The 16,508-nt window shown below is 41.4% G+C and overlaps 2 protein-coding genes across 2 annotated transcripts in view; both read left to right on the plus strand.

Moving 5' to 3' along the window:
- The window catches only part of LOC142664516 (oocyte zinc finger protein XlCOF29-like), a 28,761-nt gene extending 12,558 nt beyond the window's left edge, over positions 1-16,203 (plus strand). The window contains exon 6 of the mRNA XM_075843658.1: positions 15,855-16,203. The gene's annotated coding sequence lies outside the window, so the exon portion shown is untranslated. The remainder of the gene's footprint in view (positions 1-15,854) is intronic.
- The window catches only part of LOC142664505 (uncharacterized), a 168,116-nt gene that overhangs the window by 1,840 nt on the left and 149,768 nt on the right, over positions 1-16,508 (plus strand). The window lies entirely within an intron of this gene.

Here is a 16,508-nt window from a genome sequence, read left to right on the forward strand (position 1 = left end):
CATTGCTAGTAAACAACGTACAGTATATATGGTGTGGTGCATATATGAGCAGCAGAAAAGTGAGACCTGAGGTAAAATACACATAAGGTCCCATTCGCATACATTTTTCCCTACGGTTAGCGTGTACGCCTGGAAAGATCCAGACATACACATGCAGGCTTAAGGCCCTTTTACACTGGGCAATTATAAGGCAGACAATGTTCACAGATCGCTCGTTGCCGATAATTGTCCTGTGTAAACAGGGCAGCGATCAGCAGATGAATGAGCAAACAGTCGTTCATCTGCTGATCGTATCGTTTTAAAAAAACTTTAATATTATTGTTGTCGGCAGCACATCTGCCGACATGATAATAATGTATGGGGGCGAGCGATCGGTGTAAGGAGCGCTTTTCCCCATACTAGCTCCTTGTGACTGGAGCAAATGAGCGCCGATTAACGAACTGTCTCGTTTATCGGTGCTCGTTGCACCGGCCAAAATAGTCCGGTGTAATAGGCCCTTTAACGTGTCCTTATGTTACAATTAGCCTGGTCTGCAGTGGTCACGTTCTTTCCCAGAGGTCACACCCCTTTCTACAAAAGTGTTGTGGGTGACGCAAAAAGGGCAAGTCGCAATTTGAACTTTTGTGCCCTTTTGTGACTTTTCTGGTGTAGAAAGGTTGATAAATTACCCCCAAAGTCTGCGTGTGATTTATGACTGCTCTTTGGACATAACTTCTGTGGCAAGTCTCTTAGATTTATGACCATCAGTACTACACAGAACTAGTAACCCCCGCTGCATTGTATATCACCAGCACTGAGGCTCCTCCACTGACACTGGTCTCTGCTACGGCCTAATCATAACTGAAGATACCGAAAATCACTTCAGATACCCATTCAGTTGCTGCTGCATTCCAAGGTTTAAGAAGCTATAGGGTGGCTATATCCTTGAATTGCAGCAGGAACTGAATGGGTTAAGAAGCTGCCCGGGAGAACAGGTCTCCATATAAGGCCGGATTCACACGATTGTGTGCGTTTTGATCGCGCAAAAAACGCTGCGTTTTGCATGCGCAAAAGGTCCATAACAGCTCCGTGTGTTATCACCATATGATGTGTGGCTGCGTGATTTTTGCTCAGCAGCCATCATTATGACACTCTGTTTTTATTATACGTTCATCTGAATAAGCCCTAAAACGAACAATCTCTGGACTCACAGTATTAAACACAGAACTAGCAAACCCCGTTCCTCTCACTGCCGCTCCTGTTCATTGTCGGCATTCACTGAAGTAGATGCGCTGTGCAGCTTGTCTGCTTGTTTATAAAGCTTTTTTTCTCTTTCCTGCTATTGGGGCGGGACCTGTAACGATTTCACAATTCCGGGCAAATACAGGTTAATGCCAACTTGGAATGGCGAAATAATTTGATTAATCATCCAGCCCTAATACATATATAAACATACATATTATAGACACACATATACATATACACACATACATACATACATATATAAACATACATATTTATAGACACAAACACATACGTACACACATATATATACACACACACATACATACATAAACATACATATATAAATATACATATTATAGACACACATACATACACACACATACATATTGTCACGGCGTGGCGTGTGGACCCGCTGGGCCGTGCTGCGTAGCGGGATAGCAGCTGGCCAAAGAGGTACAATGCAATATCTATAGTTCAGAAAGGGTACCTGAGGCATTGTAGACAGTAGTGGAGGTTTCAGGCTAAGATGAGGCTTCAACAGTAGACAGACACCCGGTGGGGTGCGACACAATAAATGCAGCGGAGGGCACAACACGACTCCAACTCTTGAAGGCACATAAGCACGGTAGCACGGGATACATGGTACAGGCAGCAGGAATGGGATACACTGGGAACTGGAAAACACTAGACCATTTGCAAGGACAAACTTAAGGTAATACAACAATGCTCATGCAAGGATCGAGAGGGCAGAGCCCCTTTTATAGTCCAGAGGCATTCTGGGCTAATTGCAGTTATTCTGCAAATATGCACGTACTGGCCCTTTAAGGCTGTGTAAGCGCGGGCGCGCGCGCCCTGCGGGAGACAGTGTCCGGACCTGGAAGTGAGTGCCGGCGTCTCCCAGGAGGGAGATGCTGCCGGGAACTTGCTCGTCCATGGCAGCGGCCATCAGAGGGTAAGTCAGGACGACGGTCCGGGGCCATAGATGTTACACATATATGCATGTATAAACATACATATTATAGACACACACATACATATGTCGTTAAGCCCGTGTTCGGCAAGATTTTAAAGGGCGCCGCAGACAAAAAGAAGGGCTTTCGTGAGGAAAAATCAAAAAGAAGCAGTCCTTTTGGATTCCTAAATATCAAAATCAGAAACATAGGGGGAAAAAAATGTTGGGCAGATGGTCCTATCACAAAGGCGGAAGGGGGTAGATGAATATTCCATAACCCAAACAGTAATAACAAACCTGGAAACAAACCGTTACGCCAGAGTAGTAAGAATTAAGAACTAAGCAGCAATAAATTAATTCTACTATCCAAACAGACACCAGTCAAAGGATGGATGGTGTATCTCCTCCACTCCAGCGGCTACCAGTCTGTGGTAACTCACTGCCGACATCCTCTGCCTCCTTCCCTAGGACGCCAGCGTGTTCTGCATCCTGCCTCCGGGACCCGTACAGTGAGCCCGTTGTTACTAAGCCAGTGTTAGTCTGCAAAGCTAACGGTTCCTGTATCCTGTGCCCGTGACCAAGTTCTATATCCTGAAATCCTGTGTCCATGACCAGTCCTATATTCGTGTCCAGTCCTGTATCCTAAATCCAGTGTCCGTAACCAGTCCTGCTTGCAGTAATCCAACACAAGCCTGCTTCCAGCTATCGGGCACAAGCCTGCTTCCAGCTACCCAGCACAAGTCTGCTTTCAGCTATCCAGCACAAGCCCTCTTCCAGTAATCCGGCACCAGCCTCCTTTCAGTAATCCAGCACGAGTCTGCTCCCAGCTATCCAGCACAAGACTGCTTACAGTAATCCCGCACTAGCCTGCTTTCAGTAATTGCGGCACTAGCCTGCTTCAAGCTATCCGGCACCAGCCTGCTCTCAGCTATCCGTCACCAGCATGTTTCCATCTATCCGGCACCAGCCTGCTTCCTGTAATCCAGCACAAGTCTGCTTACAGCTATGCAGCAAAAACCTGCTTCCAGTAATCTGGCACCAGCCTGCATCCAGCTATCTGGCACAAACTTGCTTCCAGCTATCCAGCACCAGCCTGCTTCCAGTAATCCAGCACCAGCCTGCCATCAAGGTACCAGTGACCATCCTTACCTTGTCTGGCCAGCAGCTATTTCGTTACGGCGGAGTAGCCCTGTGGGTCCGCATCCCCAGTGGACGTTACAGATGGCATATCTACAAAATACTTTGCTTCAAAGTTTCTGGACTAAGAAAATAAGTCTAATCCTAAAATATTCCACGAGTTAAGAGCTTTCTGGAAAGTCTTAAATGAAGCCTCTGATCAGTTAAGACAAGCACATAAAAATGATGTCAGACAATGTCACAGCGGTGGCCTACTTCTGATATCACGGGACACTAGATCTCCTGTTCTTCAGAAACTAGCACCCAAGATCTTTTCCTGGGCAGAAGGAAATATACTTCCTATCTCTGTTATTCATCTAAAAGGCATAGAAAATACTATTGCAGATTTTCTCAGCAGATACCATCTGGATCCAGGGGAGTGGTCCTTAAACCAAGAGGTCTATGTCGACATCATCCATGGGGCATTTCGCAAATAGATCTATTCCCTTCTGCAAAAAATACAAAGCCTCCTGCTTTTTTCTCAATAAATTCCATAGACAAGTCCAGATAAATGGACGCTCTTTTCTCAGCAGTGAAAGGTAGATCTGGCCTACGCTTTTCCTTCTATGCCGCTAAAATCAAAGGCTCTTTAACAAACACAATGGGAACGCTCTAAACCGCATTCCAAATTATTATGCAATGCTATTATTCACTGATTTTTCCTAAATAGTCGATGCAAATGACAGTCAGTATAATCTTCAATCATCAACCATTGGAGTATAATGCGAATTTTATTGAACAAATCTCCTAATGATAACAGATTTTGTTTTAGAAGTAAAAAAATCTAAATGCACTGTTTCAAATTATTATGCACAACAGAGATCAAAACATTTTAAAGGTTGTAAAGAGAATTAAAATGGTAATTTGTTGAATTTGCGGCATCAGGAGGTCATATTTACAGAAATCAAAAGCTCTTTCAATAAAAAAAAACTGAACAGGCCAAGTCACATGTTAACATAGGACCCCTTCTCTGATATCACCTGCACAATTCTTGCATCCATTAAATTTGTGAGTATTTGGACAGTTTCTGCTTGAATATCTTTGCAGAATGTCAGAATAACCTCCCAGAGCTTCTGTTTTGATGTGAACTGCCTCCCACCCTCATAGATATTTTGCTTGAGGATGCTCCAAAGGTTCTTAATAGGGTTGAGGTCAGGGGAACATGGGGGCCACACCATGAGTTTCTCTCCTTTTATGCCCATAGCAGCCAATGACACAGAGGTATTCTTTGCAGCATGAGATGGTGCATTGTCATGCATGAAGATAATTTTGCTACGGAAGGCACGGTTCTTCTTTTTGTACCACGGAAGAAAGTGGTCAGTCATAAACTCGACGTACTTTGCAGAGGTCATTTTCACACCGTCAGGGACCCTAAAGGGGCCTACCAGCTCTCTTCCCATGATTCCAGCCCAAAACATGACTCCGCCACCTCCTTGCTGACGTCACAGCCTTGTTGGGACATGGTGGCCATTCACCAAACATCCACTACTCCATCCATCTGGACCATCCAGGGTAGCACGGCACTCATCAGTAAACAACACGGTTTGAAAATTAGTCTTCATGTATTTCTGAGCCCATTGCAACCATTTCTGCTTGTGAGCATTGTTTAGGGGTGGCCAAATAATAGCTTTATGCACACTTGCAAACCTCTGGAGGATCCTACACCTTGAGGTTCGCGGGACTCCAGAGGCACCATCGGCTTCAAATACCTGTTTGCTGCTTTACAATGACCTTTTAGCAGCTACTCTCCTAATCCTATTAATTTGTCTGGCAGAAACCTTCCTCATTATGCCTTTATCTGAACAAACCCGTCTGTGCTCTGAATCAGCCCCAAATCTTTTCACAGTACGATGAGCACGCTTACGTTTTCTTTAAATATCCAATGTTTTCATACCTTGTCCAAGGTATTGCACTATTTCACGCTTTTCGGGAGCAGAGAGGTCCTTTTTCTTTCCCATATTGCTTGAAACCTGTGGCCTGCTTAATAATGTGGAACGTCCTTCTTAAGTAGTTTTCCTTTGATTGGGCACACCTGGCAAACTAATTATCACAGGTGTCTGAGATTGATTACAATGATCCAAAGAGCCCTAAGACACAATACCATCCATGAGTTTCATTGAAAAACTAATAATTAAATGTTTATGACACTTAAATCCAATGTGCATAATAATTTGGAACACTGTGTACAGTAATACTAATTGTTCCCCTTTGAGCAAAAAGAAGCTGGTTCTCTCTCCTCTTATAGCAATAAAGGATCTACTAATTCTTCCACCCAGACACCATCTTCTCTACTAGAGTCTGTTGCTTCACCAAAGCCCATAACAATTTCAGCTATCAGCTTAGATCCTGAGAGGGCGTTCTCAAAAGGAAAAGGGTTGTCAGTGTAATTTCCTGTCTTCAGACCAGCAGGAAGAGTAACTCGCCATTCATATATTTAACAGGTTCCCGACCGCTGACTGTATTTTTACGGCCAGCGGTCAGGGTCTATGAAGTCCGCTGTATAGACTAATTACAACGGCACTTCAGAAAGTTCACACGCGCGATCGCGTGCACACAGCCCTGTGCCCTGTTGCTAACAGCCCTGGGCACTGGGCAGAGTGTCAGGGGCCAATCTTTTGGTCCCTGAACATGTGATCGCTGTGACAACCAATAACAGCGATCACACGCATTTCAATGCAAAATATAGTGTGCACGCAATCGCGTGCACACAGCCCTGTGCACACGCTGTTACTAACAGCTCTGGGCACTGGGCAGAGTATCAGGGACCAATCTGATGGTCCCTGAACATATGATCACTGTAAAAACCGACCACATTTGTTTTTACTTTGACTTTTCAGGCAGCAAATCCCCTGCCTCTTTTCTTCTCCTCACACATTGTTTCAGTGTGAGGAGAAAAAGAGACTCGAGAGACTTGCTGCCAGAAGAATACAGTGAAAAAAAAGTGTTACACTGTAAAACATTCTCTGTATAGATAGATTTCTATCTATCTATACAATCTATCCATCTATCTTTTTTTCTATTTTTCTACCTTTTTATCTTTTATTATATTAGAATAGGCAGGTAGGGAATATATAATTATATATATATCCACATATATATTGTGAAGGATGATTTATTTGCTTATATTCTCTGTATGAAATTACATTGTGAATTATCAAGCAGGAGGCCGAATTACTAAGATATGTATTATGTGAAAGTGATGATAATGTTTAAATGATTTAGTTTCGTGCAGCAGCCATCTTGTCTGGAGTTCCCATCTTGGTTTTATTGTAGTGAATAGAAAAGTCATTGTTCCTTTAATACAAGTAATGTTGATTTCGTATGTTTTATCTTTGACCTTGGTTCCCATGCGAAGATGGAGATGGGAGTGAGATGGGGGGATGGCAAGTATGCGTGAGGGAAGGTCTCCCCCCATCTCCACGAGGACATTCTGTCCAAAAGAGAGATAAGAAACCTGTAAACATAATGTGTGAAGAATTATAATGATGTATTTTATTGTATGCTTTTTACTGAATAACAAATATTGTTACATTGTCTCTGATTGGTTTACCTCAAGCCTACACCCCTTCTGAATTTCAGTTTAACAGTTTGAGTTTGGTAATAAATCCTTCAGATGAGAATTTTGAACATTTCAGCGTGTCTGTGTGTTTTCTTCTCGTCTCTCGATATATATCGGTGAAATATCCTAATTAGGATTCTGACTAATGGAGTCTGGCCTTGAGAGTCTGTTGGGACTCGTATAAATTTCAGTCTAATATATTTTGAGCGATGGATTTCCACGACAGTAATGGTGCCGATAAAACCCAGGAAGATTGCACGTCTGATAAGCTGTCACTGGAGAGGTCTGGCTTTGCATCTGTGAATTACAAAAAACCGCGGTAGGTAAGGAGCTTATTCTTACACCATTCACACATGTATTGCGTAAGCCTTGGAATCCAGCTGTCAGAACGTCACTTCTATGGACGAGACTCCTTAGTCAGTGGGTTGCAAGATGGATCCAAAAAGGTATGTTGAAGCTTTTTGTGTGATGAAGGATTGCAGGTGTGTACGTGATCTTAAACTGTTGATATGAAAGACATGAGAGAATTTTTGCCAGCAAATACATAGTTAACCAGGAAAAATTGTGAGAAGCCTTTGGAATGCAGTGACGTAGCGCATGGCAGAGAGAAGTCGTAACTCACATGTGAAGTATTTGAAATGCAAAGAGTTGTTTTGGACTGTGAGGAAAAAACAAAACTTCTGCTTGCTGCTTTGTTGTAGCGTTATTTGTTATTTAGTTGTGTAAAATTGTTGAGGATTAATAGTTGTTCTGTTACCCGTTTGTCTGGGATTATAGTTGGGAGGTATTGACTGTTTGTAGGTGAGATAGTTGTGAGTAATATCATGTAGTACCACAGGGGCTTCAATGGTTAAGTCCTGATAATGTAGAATCCAGTGCAAGGAGAAGCAATTGTGTCTATATTGAATTTGCACTAAATACCATTACCCAGTGCAACAGGGAAAACTTTGAATACTGTATTAGAAAATCATTTATATTTTCCTAACGCATTGCCAGCCAGTGATATTGTGTGTAAGGGTCCATAAACCAGTTGTATGCATTGCCAGACTGGCATAAGGTGGGAATCAGTACAGACTGATTTCTAGCACATGATAATCCGGCATATACACTTTGATGTAAAATAACATCCAAGTAATTAAGTCTGTAGTAGTATAACATCAGACCGCTGGATTGAATACCGTTGTAATATAACATCCTGTATTCATTGAATGACCCTGACACTTATCCCAGGTGCCACCTGTGTCGTAGTAGTAATTACAGTGAAGGACATTGGTATTGGCTCAGACCCATAGCACGTAAAGAAATTATCACCAACCTAGATAACAACCCCCTAAACTACAACCCACAGAGTGAACGGCTGAGCGGGGAGGATAATATATATATGTTACCAAATATAATTTGCATGTGAAACCATTGCAAAGTGCTAGAGGAAAGAGTTTGGGATATATGTTACATCATGGGCTCTATGAACTGAAAGACACACCCCGGCAGCAAGTGTTCTGCATAAGTGAAGTGTTACCAACTCCTGCTTGAATCAATGGAGTTTCATGAATGTCGATTGTGTTGAAGAATTTGCTCTTGTAATTGTTGATTGGCAGCATTTTGTCTGTTCTTGATGTTCAATCCAGTGAGGGATCAGAGGATCCTACTGCTAGAATGTCTGGAGGAACGACTTGTGATATCGTATTGGTAAGACAGTCTAGGAGATAGACTGGTCTGAGATATCTGTCGGCAAACGTGGCCTGTTTGCCTGGAGGTGGGGGATTTACCGGAAATCACCCTACTGCTCTCCGACCATGGGGTCAGGAGGAAGTTGGACAAAGATGCTTTGGGGCACTGGTCCCGGCCAACATTAGAATGAGCAAAAGGAGCTGGGGCTTTAATTATAAAGTATGTGAAGGCAAAATAACACACTGAAAAAAATTGTTGAAAAGGCTGGCAGCCGTAAGAAGGATGTTTGCATGTGAGAAAGAACAATTTAAATACAGGTGTAAATTTTCATTGGAAGAGTGAAGAAAACGGAGCAGCCAGGTACATTGCAGTGACTAACGTGGGTCAGAACGGGGGGAGTGTAATGTGTGATTTGATGAAACATCTGTGTGATGTGTGCAATGTAACATGTGTGATGTGATGAAACATCTGTGTGATGTGTGTAATGTAACATGTGTGATGTGATGAGACATCTGTGTGATGTGTGTAATGTAACATGTCTGAAATTTGAAACTAATGGCCACAATAAAAGCAGAACTATATTGTATGTTTCCTATTTTTAACAGCAGTAATGTCTAAAAATGTTAGTGTTTTGTGTATGGGGTTAAAATCAGTTCTACTTTTTTTTTCATTTTTTTATGGAACGTGTTTTATTTTCGCGCAGCGCAGTCGTCTGAACTACACCAAGCGAGAAAAATATTACAGCCGGCTGGATCTGTTTGTAAAAAGATAAAAGCTATACTGCAGATTAATGTGTTATAATGTGATAAGATTTAATGTTGGAATGTTTTAATGTTAATTCAAATGTATTAAACTACAGATATTGTGAGACACGGGGTCTTGAACATGTATGTGCCCCCTCTGTTCCCTATTCTTATGTACAGCTTATTGGTTTGCAGTAATTAATATTACCAGATATATTATTTTCTGTGTTATTGAATAACTAATTACAATTGTTTTGTTTTTGTTTTCACACATGAGGCACGTGCTATGGTGCGGCCTAAATGTTATTTTTTAAAAATGTGAGATGTTTTACAGGTAAATGGTTGCAGGTCATTTTAAAGATAAAATGTATTTTTGTCAGGAGAAAGTCATCTTTTTTTGTTCCAGGCTGTTGTGTATTACAGGGGGTTAAACTAGTGCTCCCCCGATAGAGTGCCTAATCTCATTATGTTAATATGTAGTTTTGAACCCTGCTACATTACTTTCGCAGAGTCCAAATAGGAGGGAATGTTGAAGGGACTGATCAGGTAGTTTTTGTTTTTTGTTCTCCTTTTTACAGGCAATTTTATGACCCCTTCACAGCCAGAGGGAGCTATGCCAAGCACTGCCCTATCCCAGTGGCTGAGAAAGGGTTGAAGATTTCCCAATGGTGAAGGGACTGATCAGGTAGTTTTGTTTTGTGTTTTATTTTGTTTTGAATTAATGAATTTGGTTCTAGGAGATCTACAAAATGTGTATGAGTTTCAAGGAGTAACCCAGATTAAATGTGTATGACAGTAACTTATATTTTGAGGTTTTTCTGTGTAGATGGTTCCAGATCCCCCTCCAGCCAATTTACACAGGAGGTGAGGTGACGTCACTCACAGATGAGTCTTTACAGATTTAGATGGGGAGAAGGCAAAACAAAAAAAATTGTTTGAATATTGTTTCTTTTATGCCAGATTTCAGTAACATATTTTGTTTGTTTTTGTATTAATCAGGTATTTACAGGACCTGGTGGGTGGGATTTACAAGTGTTCTGGATCATCAGATAAATGTGGAACAATAAAACTCCACCCTTTTGAAATGTTCTATCTATATGTGACATGGGTTTCCAATGTAAATTTGTAATGTAGACATACTTTATCATATACAGCATGTGTAGAACAGGATACGAGGCACAAGGTAAATTACCCAGAAACCACTCTCACCTTCTTGTTCATCTCAAGGAGCGGAGTTGGAGGTGCTCGCTGAGGCTGTAACCTGGCAGAAGGTAAGACGGCCGACATCTACACGGACTCTAGGTACGCTTTTGGCATCGCCCACAATTATGGGCCCATTGGTAGTAGGAACTTTATTGGATCATTGGGTAAGCCAATTGAGAGAGCAAGAGAAAACAGAACTGACAACAAGGGTATATGCAGCCAGGTATCAGTAAATTGGCTTGTCCCTGGATACAATAATGCCACCACTAGGTTTGTAGCAGCCGGCATGATGTGCACATGGCATGACATAGGTAAAACAGCAAAGGTACCTGTGAAAAGTGCAGCCCGGCCAGATTAACAGTCCCAGCGACTGCAGAACATACAACTACCCGAGGTAGAAGTGTATGACGCGGTGCTCGTGTGTGTAGACCTGTTCTCAGGGAGGCCTGAAGCCCGGCCTGTATTTTCCCCACTGCAGACGTTGTGTGTAAGTGACAGGGGAATAGTGTTATCCCAAGTATTGACCTGATGTTTGTACAATACGATATCAGCAGTTCTCCAGATGTTATTCCAAAGTTAGTTTGTTTAATAATTGTATTTAAGAAGTGTTGTGGGAATATTAAATACTGAAGTTAAGTTTTATGTAAAGTTCTGGATCAGCCTTAGCATTGGACTATTAGAGTCATGCGTCAGATAAAAGGTACAGAAGTGGAATATTCCCATTTGAAAACATTTTTAGTTATTTGTTTTTTGTCGTTGTTATTGTGAAAGGAAAATTCTGTGCAGTGTTTGTGTGTGTGTGTGTGTATATATATATATATATATATATATATATAAAGAAGAAAAATGAGTTTGCATGTATCATTTCTAGTTATTGCTCAATGTGAACGTTTGATGTAAAGATGTTATTTGTTAATGTTTTTCTTCAAATTAATTATTTGATTAAGATCAATTAATGTTTATACAATGAAAAAGCTTGTTCTCCATAGGACGAGTCCAACTGGGAGCGGAAGGCGTGAGAACCAGATTCTAACAGAATGTGGACGGATAAGGGAACGTGAACCGGTAAGACCCAAGGCACTCTTGATGGCTTTTGCATTGATGGTGTATGACCTCACATATGCCCCAAGACTGCAAGGATCGATTTGGTGAGATCTAATTGGTATGTCCCAGGCTTTACAGCTGTTGCTGCTAAATTCTGTTAGAGCTGTTTGATTTGCCTACAGAACAGTCCTGGCAGACCGGTGCCAACCTTATCATACCCGCCTCCCACAAAGAGAACAGACCTTGAGAGGCCTCCCCATGCAATACAAATTAGAGTAAGAAAAATTGGTTTGTGACATTTGTCAGATAAACATGTGGAATCTATGTATATTTTGGTGAGCTGGAAATGTTCCAGGCAATCAGCTCAGATCAACGTACAAATCCTGCTGGAAAGCGTGACACCATATGAAATGTACCCAATAATTACACATCTTCTAGGTGCCCTGTCCATTGGAACAGAGAAGTTTTTCTTATATAAAAGGTGTTTGTTTGTTTGATTTAGTTTAAGGGCCTGACATTGTTATTGTATGTACTTAGAACAACTTTTATAGTACGTAGATGTTATCACCAGATTAGTAACAATTGACAAGGGTTGGGGTTCCCCAGAAAGTGCCAGTAAACATGAACTAAAAGATTTTTAATACGATGAACTCCATTACTGAGGTGCGGCAGGCGCAGCCGGAGCCAGTACAACGCGTTTGTCATGAACTGACGGCAGTGTCACAATTCCAAGCAGCCGCCCAGACAAGTAAGAAGACAGATGAGCGGAGGGTTTGTGGGGTCACAATAACACCCCACTAATCCGCCTACGTGGGATCTCACACCAGGCTCACAGCATGAGGTGTTGTGTATAGCCCGGTGACGTAAACTAAAAGAGACGGTGTCTGACAGATGAAAAGGACCAAATCAAGTCGTGATGACATCAGCAAAATTCCAAGTAAAGACCAAAGACCTGAGTGAATCCGTCAGCAGTATCAAGTGTTCTAATCAGAAGACAGGAGAAGAAGAGGACGATGATGTACATGACTTGTCGATACACTGGTGGGACCCCATACCCTAACCGGACATTGGTGATGGCATCATATTAGTTGTGGCCCTATTGATATATTGTTTGACTTTCATAATCATAATATATAATTTCTGTAATTTAATATGAGAAAAAGGGAGGTTTGTGAAGGATGATTTATTTGCTTATATTCTCTGTATGAAATTACATTGTGAATTATCAAGCAGGAGGCCGAATTACTAAGATATGTATTATGTGAAAGTGATGATAATGTTTAAATGATTTAGTTTCGTGCAGCAGCCATCTTGTCTGGAGTTCCCATCTTGGTTTTATTGTAGTGAATAGAAAAGTCATTGTTCCTTTAATACAAGTAATGTTGATTTCGTATGTTTTATCTTTGACCTTGGTTCCCATGCGAAGATGGAGATGGGAGTGAGATGGGGGGATGGCAAGTATGCGTGAGGGAAGGTCTCCCCCCATCTCCACGAGGACATTCTGTCCAAAAGAGAGATAAGAAACCTGTAAACATAATGTGTGAAGAATTATAATGATGTATTTTATTGTATGCTTTTTACTGAATAACAAATATTGTTACATTGTCTCTGATTGGTTTACCTCAAGCCTACACCCCTTCTGAATTTCAGTTTAACAGTTTGAGTTTGGTAATAAATCCTTCAGATGAGAATTTTGAACATTTCAGCGTGTCTGTGTGTTTTCTTCTCGTCTCTCGATATATATCGGTGAAATATCCTAATTAGGATTCTGACTAATGGAGTCTGGCCTTGAGAGTCTGTTGGGACTCGTATAAATTTCAGTCTAATATATTTTGAGCGATGGATTTCCACGACAATATATATAATAGATATATCAATAGCAGTTGTTTTTTTTTGTTAGCGGTAGTGTAGATATATATATATATATATATACCAGTTAGTTTATGTTTGTTTATAAAAAATAAATACAAAATAATTGTTTGTTTAGTTAGTGTTAGTGACGTTATGGCGAGGAAGTTTTTTTTAGTTCTGAGGAGGCATATGCCATACTGTGGTCAGAGTCTGACACCGCACCAGAGATGGCGTCAGAGATAGAACCTGTTGTAGGCAGTGACAATGATAGCGTCACTTCAGGTTCATCTTCAGGGGACGTTATCCCTGACGCAGTTGGAACTGCAGAACATGGAAGCGCAGGGCCTAGTAGCGCTGTAGCATGGGACAGCCTGGTCCCTCCAGTTCAGGCTCTTGTATGGGCACCTGCTCCATCTTTTGGGCCTAGAATCCACGGATTTACTGCCACTCCTGGCATAACTGTGGACAATACAAATTTTATCCAAATGGATTACTTCCATTTATTTATTACTGACGACCTCCTAAATATCATTGTCCACTAAATTAATTTATATGCCGCTCAGTATATAAGGCAGAAACCTTCATCCACCCATGCCAGAGATTGGACTCCCACCAATTTGCAGGAATTCAAATTTTTCTTGGGGCTCATTCTAAATATGGGTATTGTCAAAAAGCCCTCCATTAGGTCTTACTTGTCAACAAGACCCGCCCAAGACACCCTAGTGTATTCTGCAGAAATGTCCAGGTCTCGTTATGAGACAATAATGAGGTTCCTCCACTTCAACGACAACGCACAGGCCCCCCAAGTACCGATGCAAACCGAAATCGGTTTGATCAAAATAAGACCGCTAATAAATTCCCTCAATAATTTATTCCTGCAACTCTACACCCCTGAGCAGAATGTAAGCGTGGACGAATCCCTCCTCAACTTCCATGGAAGACTTAGCTTTTGCCAATATCTACCTTCTAAAAGGGCAAGATATGGTGTTAAGCTTTACAAATTGTGTGAATGCGGGTCAGGATATACCACCGCCTTCAGAATGTATGAAGGGCGGGACTGCACAATAAATGTTCCTGGATGCCCCCCTGATCTTTCCACCAGCAGTAAGATCGTGTTGGAGATAATGCAGCCTCTGCTTCGCAAGTGGTACCACCTGTACTGTGATAATTTTTATTCCAGTGTGCACCTGTTTAGGCATTTGCATGCTGCAAGGACTGGGGCATGTGGTACCATGCACAAAAACCGAATTGGTTTTCCGCAGCAATTAGTGGGGAAGCGCATGGTAAAGGGGGACTCCTGTGCTTATGCATCTGAGGAATTGCTGGCGGTCAAGTACAGGGATCGCAAAGATGTGTACGTGCTAAGCACGATTCATACCGCAGGAACAGTGGCAGTGAGGGAAAGAGGGGCAACATCGAACAAGCACAAACCAGTGAGCGTGTCAGAATATAACAAGTACATGGGGGGGGGGGGGTGGATTTAAGTGACTAGGTTTTACAGCAATATTTAGTGAAGCGAAAAACAAAAACCTGGTACAAAAAAGTGGCCATTTATCTGTTACAGGTGGCAATCCACAATTCATTTGTGCTCTATAAAAAAAAAAACAGAGGCAGAGACACATACCTGGATTTCCAGGAGAAAATTATTGAAGGCCTCATTTTTGATGTTCAGGACACCAGAGAATGCCCCCAGTCTGAGGATGTCACGCGACTGACTGAAAGACACTTCATCACTCGCATTCCCCCAACACCAACCAGAAGCAACCCCCAGAAAAAGTGCCTCGTCTGCAGAAAAGACGGGCACCGCAAAGATTCCCGATATTTCTGTCCCTCATGTCCCTCGCAACCAGGCCTGTGCATTGACCCATGTTTTAAAAAATACCACACTGTTCTGAATTATTCGATTTTAGTTAATTAGTTGAAAATATATTTGCCCTACATTACTTTTATTTTTCCCCTGATTTTACTCCAAGGGTGAGGGAGGGAGGGAGTGGGGGGGGGGTGGATGTCATGTTTGCATATTTTCTAAAGGTCATCTGCTGGAGTGCTCCATTTGCATAAACCTGCAACTTCTTATTTTAGGAAACCCAAAAAAATAAATTCCCATTATACCCCTAGATGAATATTTTGGAATCTCTGCTTCAAGAGCAGATATTTTGTAAGTGTTATAGAAAATCTGCTGAGTTTTGTAAAACCAGCTTTGAAAAAAGGCGATTTGTGATATAAGCTTCTTCTATCATAAGTCATCCTAGATCTCTATGTTATGAATAAGGCACACATATTTGGTATCCCCATGCACAGGAGAAGTGGCAGAATGTGAAAGGAGATGAATTTTGTCCGTGGTCTATACTATGTGTGAAAAATGCTAGCATAAACTGACGCATTTGCTAAAAAAATGCCAATTTTTTTTTTTTGTTCCATCTTATTCAAGAAACTTTCAGAAGAAAACTGGACTTTCTAAAAATATGAATAAACCCTTGAAGAAAACCTTGTGGGGTCTACTTGTGTGAATGAAGTAATTTATGGGGTGAGTCTAATGTTTCAGCAGCATTAGGCCCCCCAGAAAACCGTATGCTGCTATAAAATCAAGTGCAGAATTCCTGGACCAAAAAGGCCAAAAAGCATCCTTTTATGCCAAGCCCTGGCACATGCCCGCACAGTGAATAAAGCACACATATTTGGTATCCCTATGCACAGGAGAAGTGGAAGAATGTGAAAGGAGATGAATTTTGTCTGTGGTCTATACTGTGTGTGAAAAATGCTATCATAAACTGACGCAATTGCTAAACTCTTGCATTTTTTTCCAATTTTGCCCACTTTAGAGAAAAAAATAAAAATTATGTATACTGACAAATGGCACTAAAACAAAGCCCTATCTGTCCTTTAAAAAGAGTGTAAAATTCAAAGATGAACTTTATTCATCTAAATAAGCGCATAGCAAAATTGTGAAATTTGCTCTGGTCATTTAGCGCTAAAACAGCCTTATCCTTAACCGGTTTACACAAGTTTTTAATGGAAAGTTATTGTCCATTTAAAGTGTTTTTCAAAGATTTACAAGGCTGGAATTAGTCATTCAGTTTTTGTG

Source organism: Rhinoderma darwinii, chromosome 1 (assembly GCF_050947455.1).
Source record: "Rhinoderma darwinii isolate aRhiDar2 chromosome 1, aRhiDar2.hap1, whole genome shotgun sequence".
In the NCBI taxonomy this organism is placed as follows: Eukaryota; Metazoa; Chordata; class Amphibia; order Anura; family Rhinodermatidae; genus Rhinoderma; species Rhinoderma darwinii.